The sequence below is a fragment of the Lissotriton vulgaris genome, unplaced genomic scaffold, assembly GCF_964263255.1.
Source record: "Lissotriton vulgaris unplaced genomic scaffold, aLisVul1.2 SCAFFOLD_1700, whole genome shotgun sequence".
Classification (NCBI taxonomy): Eukaryota; Metazoa; Chordata; class Amphibia; order Caudata; family Salamandridae; genus Lissotriton; species Lissotriton vulgaris.
In genome coordinates this window covers 78,517-84,516 of record NW_028248342.1, presented here as the reverse complement: position 1 = coordinate 84,516, position 6,000 = coordinate 78,517, and positions in this window count along the sequence as shown.

Sequence of the window (6,000 nt, the reverse complement as noted above, 5' to 3'; positions counted from 1 at the left end):
CTCACCCGGAGGGTCTCAAGGCGCTTGGGGGGGTGCGCTACTGCTCGAACAGCCAGGTCTTGAGTTGCTTCCTGAAAGAGAGGTGGTCGTGGGTAAGACGGAGGTAGATTGGGAGTGAATTCCAGGTCTTGGCTGCCAGGTAGGAGAAGGATCTTCCTCCCATGGTGGCTCTTCATGCTTGACTGTGTAGAAATGTATAATTACCTCCAAGCAGTGACAACAGATAGGTTACAACAGTCTGAGAAACAGATCTACAAGCTTATTGCACCACTTTCGTGTCACTTTTAACATGAGAAAAGTGGTGCAAGGCGCTTGTAAATCTGAGTCTGACTTTTCAAGAAAAAATCTCAACTCCAGACTCTGCGAGTCAATGGGGTGCAACAGTCTAGGTACGCAATATTAAGAACTCACATTAAAATTCTCTTTTGTCAGGAGTTTTGCAACTCAGTTTATGGTGAATAATCAAATCTCCTTTTCTTTGCTTCACCAAACATCCTTCAGAACCAATCAGGGCATATATACCATTATTGATGTTTTCTGTAATATTGTTCTGCAGCACTTCATAGAGAAAAATGTTCTCAAGATGATGGCTTCTATTTGGATAATATGTATCCAACATATGTGTTTTCACAATATCTGTACTTTCTGGCTCTTTTTCAGCTAAATATTCAATTTCTTTTACAGATTTAAGTACTCAATTTGCTGTTGCAGCAAGACCTAGGCTCACCCTAATGATTCTTCTAGATTTGGAGTATAGACTTGCAGATGATAAGCGATCCAAACATTAATACGCTCCAATTTCTCGATGAGACAACATCTTCAAACTGTAACTATAAATTTTCTTACCAAGACTCTTCTCCTGGGAAATCTCTTCCTACATTTCTTTCCATTCCATCTTTTCCGATTTTGTTATGTAGGATGTTACATATCGAGCAGGCTGAGGGTGCACCCTGAAGCAGCACATCCGTGGACACACAACGGAGGCAAAAGGTGAGCTATGATTATTTTCTCTTGTATTAACTGCTCCATCTATAACTTCCTCTCACAGTTTTAATGTTGTTTTCTCTCTCTTTCTCTCTCTCACTCTCTGTGACATCATTTCTCTTTCACTTTTAAATTTATAGACACTGCTGTCTACTTTGATGCATAGAAGCAGAGTTAAATTGGAGTTGTGAACTCTGGTGGCCGCTGTGTTTATACAAGGTAAGCACAGCGGCCTAGATATACAATGCTTCCATTGCAATGCATTAGAAATAAATCTGCGTATTTACAATCCCGTTGTGCCACTTTTGTGTCAGTAACGCAGTGGGCACTTCCATATAGACACCACTTGAAAGCGGGACTATAACAGAAGTGAAATGTACTAGGCACACTACACACGTAAAATTGTAGTGTTACCTTCACTTGTAATGCTTTATCTTATTTAGTCACATCTACATAACTTTAAACTCTAATTTTCTTTTTTGTTTTGCAGAATACCTATCCTACCTCTTTTGGAGTCTACATCACAATTTGTTTATAATACTGTTTCATTAAAGTTATTTTTCTAGTTGTTTATTATATTATCTTTAAGTTACGTTTACAGTTATTGTTGCTTTAATAAAAGTTAAGAAAAAAAGTATATACTTGTTTTTTTTGGGGGGTGATGGTCCACAACAAAAATAATATTTATAATTTGAAGAACTATAGTAAGATGTTTGACAGTAGGGTTGAAAAGTACTGGCTCTACAACATAGAAAGAAAATCAAAGTAAAACAAAACAATGTGTACCACATTTACAAACCTCTTGTGACATTTTCATGTGCAAACCTACCCCCCTACAAAATTAACTGTGTAGGTGTGGTAATGGTAAAAAAATGTAAATGTAATGATGTATTTTCTTCATCTCTAGCTTGGAATTTAGATTCTTTTTAGGTCATTTAGAATTGTTATATGTAATGTTGAGAATGTATTGATATAATTGTGGAATGTGGTGGTTAGAGTCTGTTGGGAGAGAGACGGTTACATTTAGATTTGACTGGAAGCTTTCTTCTTCGCTCCAGTGGGTCGTATGTTCAGCACTTAATAAAATGATATATTTTCATAATTTTCGCCTGCTGCTCATCTTTACAGTGGGCCTCAATGACGCCCCTCAAACCACGAAAACGACCACCCCCTGGAGATTTCTATATTGTGTGAGTGAGGCTGCGTGGCCCACTGCCTGATGCCCTGAAGTCTCCCATGCCCAGACGCGGTTCCTGCAGTGTCCTGGGGAAAACGGCCATTACAACGCGGTCATACCCACGCGTGACCATCACCACAAGTTCATTAGCATGCATATGGCTTTACCACTCATGCCTTTACCACGCACGCTTTTACAACTACTATACATTTACCACGCATGATAAAGGCATAGGCACAGTAATCGCTTTGTGGTGACGGTCACTCGTTGTAATGGATGTGCCTTACGTGCTTCAAATTAGTTTTCAGGTATGCCTGTGACCAAGTCTGATAAGATCAGAGGCCAAGGACAAATACCGTGGTGTCTGTGGCAGGAAATCTCATGGATCACAGAGAAGATAGGCGGGGGGTTAATTGAAAGTAGCAGGTATAATAAAAATAACAGAGGAAAACTATTAAAATGGTGGAGGACAGAATATATAATTAACGTCTGGTGCCTCAGCAATACCTTTCAAATAAATATAGATAGAAGAAGATTATTATTATATTACAAAAGAATAGCAGCGGATGAGGCACACGACCCAGCAGAAGAAAGTGGCAAATGTAATACCTTAAATGAGGAGAGGTTTGCTTGGCGTACTTGAAGAAAAACAAAGAAGCTTTGGCTTGGAAACAAGGCTGAACATGCGTAGAGAGTACAACTGGTTCAGAAAAAAACCCTGAAAGTTTTACATACTATCATAGAAATATAGCTCTTTTTTTGACCAGTAAAGTTAGTTCTGAAAAGAACTGTCTTTTATGAGCCCCAAAGCCCCCACGGTGCCAGCCGGTTCCCCGCGTCCTTCGGGAGCCGGCATTGCTTTTCGTCATGCCGGAACACTGCAGAAGCCGTCCCTGAAAGGTGGTGGTCCCCAGGGCCATCAAAGGCTCCAGGAAGGGGGCTGCATGGCCCCCTTCCCAACATTCAAAAGCCCCGAGGGGTGGTAATTCCCTGGGCTGGGTGGTCCGTCCCCCGCATATTTTCTATATTAGAGCCCCGGGGAAGTGGGTGGCTTGAAACCGCCAACGCAGTTTTTAAGGGACAGGAGTCCCCCTCATACATCTAGTTAAATCCCCGGGGCAGAAGGACCCCTTGGGGCCCCCCATTATTGAAAAATTTGACCCCCGGGGGCTAATTAACAATAAAGCAGTATTTTTTCTCCAAAACCCGTACCACACGATTTAAAAATAAACAATCCATGTAGGACCCCCTGAGCAGGCCTAAAGGGTCAGGATGTTTCTACCCTGCCCCCTTTCCTTATTTTTCAACTTTGTTTTACTGTTTTCTTGTGACTCGGTTCTACCGAGGCACAAGATGGCTACCAACACTTCCTGGATTGGAGTGTTGGCATACAGTTGACATCCAATCAACATGCAGCTTGTGCTCTTAATTGTATGGATTTCCATGCATGTACAGTACTTCATCTGTAGATATCACTATGATTTTACTTTTGATTTTCTCAGGAACAACTGAACGGATTTACACCATTTAACAAAAAGCACAATCTGTGAACCGAACTCTACCTCTCTGCCAAATTTGGTGTCATTCCGTTCAGCCGTTCAGGCTGTAGCCCTAGCTAAAGGTCCCTATGGAAAATTGCATGGGGAAAACACATTTTGGGACCCCCTTTTTTTAATCTGCCCCCACTTGACGAATCACCCCCAAACTTTCAGTGAAGGAGAGGAGCAGGCCATTTTCTTGGAGATATTCGCAATGATTCGTCCACCGGCGCAAACGTTATTCCAAATAGAATGGTGTGGATTTCCTATGGAAACTAGGTCCTAACTATAACTACCTACTGGCCAGTAGGTAAAATATATATATATATATTCACAGAAAAAAACATAGGTTTCACACCAGTTATAGTTAGGTGGAAATTTTACTCGCATAAAACCATTGAAATTCCCACGTTATAGTTAGTTGGACTCACTATAACTTGCGCGTGCAATGCACTGCTGATGACGTCACATATTACATGACATGTTCAGTGACATCCCTCATGACATCACTGAATTTTTATTTTTTTTATTTTTGCATATATCATCGTCCTAAGCCTCCCTCAGAAAACCTAGAGGGTCACAAAGTGTCTACCGTGCCCCCTTCTACCCATTCCGAACTTTGTTTGTCCTCCATCTTGTGTCTCAATTCTACAGATACACAAAATGGAGGACTCCCGTAACGCTGCCGGTTCGCGTACCGGGGAGCGCACCGGTGAGCGCTCGATAAAAAAAGGTGGGAAAGTAATTTACAGAAAAAACACTACAGACACTTTCATCAAATATAGAATAGGCCATACTACATAGCAGTCCCTACCATTTACCCAAATATGATGGAATTCCATTGAGAAAATTATGCTGTAAGCTGACTAAATATCCTGAGGTAAATTACCTAACAAAAACACTTATTAATTACAATTAAAATGCTACTTTCATTATTTTCTATTATTTCATGACATTTGATTGGTTATGTACCTGAATATATATAAAGAAAGAGAGAGAAACACAGCCATTTTTACTACTACTTCCTGAAGTACATATCAAGTGCATTTCAACTGAGAACATGAACTTCTTTTTGAAAGGTAAGATGTTATTTTAAAAACTGAAGTATGTTCTGCACTTTAAGTTAATTAGGAAAACATTTTCTGATAGTTATATACTATCCCTCTGTAATAGTTATAGAATAAGATAGACTTCTCTGTTTTAGTTAAGGATGGAGTTAGCCTTGTATTGTATAATTAAGAATTTACTTAGGCTTTATCACATACATTTTTTTATATTTCTACTTCCAGTCTGATACCATACACTGCCCAAAGATAAAATCACTGTTTAAAAAACCAAACTACCTGTCTGTACTTAAACCCAACAGTGCCCTATCTGTACTGATATATCTTTTAAAAAATACCAACAAAATTGTTCTGGAAAGCAACAAAGATACAGAAATTGAACCCAATGACTCTGAATTCTTTGATGAATCACGGGACTTTGAACTTCTGCAATGTATAGAATCAGTAGATTACCTGATTGAAAATGAGAACATTTCTGACAATCAATTATTAGAAGTTCTTTTAAATTTTGAAAACGAATCATAGAAATTAATTTATATTTAATAATTCAAAAATTGTTTGAGACATTATTCATTTTTATATGTATTTTTTAAACTAGTACCAAATTGATTATAATGTAAAATCAGACTTTAAATATACTGTGTAGCTTTTTTGTGTAACATAGTAAGTTTGCTCCTATTTACTTCCTTTCTCCCACTATTTTATCTCCAATGTGTATTTAACATCTCTTTATCATCTCCTGCCTCCATGGTGTTTCTGCTTTCCTGACAGACTACGCTATGAATTCCATATACCACAATAACGTCTGAAACAACGTGCAAGATATCTACAAAGGAAAGGGTGTATATTTATTTTTAGACTCTGCATTGGTACCTACATGTTTGTACTTACGTAACAATTTTTTTAAAAATAATACAATAAAAAGAACAAACAATAAACATACAATATTTGAACATTCTTTCATTCTTTTTTCCCTATATAACGCTCCCCGGACCGCTTCCCGGTGCGCATACCGGGCGCTCCCCCCGCAAAAAAACGATAATACATTTTCTTTTTTTTGCCCCGCGGGGCCCTTTTAAAGCCCCCTCATCAAACCTAGGGGGTCAGGGAGGATGTACTCTGCCCCTTATGCTCATTTCCCCCTTTGCTTTTTCCACATCTTGTGTCTCGATCCTACCGAGACACAAGATGGTGGCCGCTCCGGACTGTTCAGAATGTTCACAGTCACCAGGGAGCC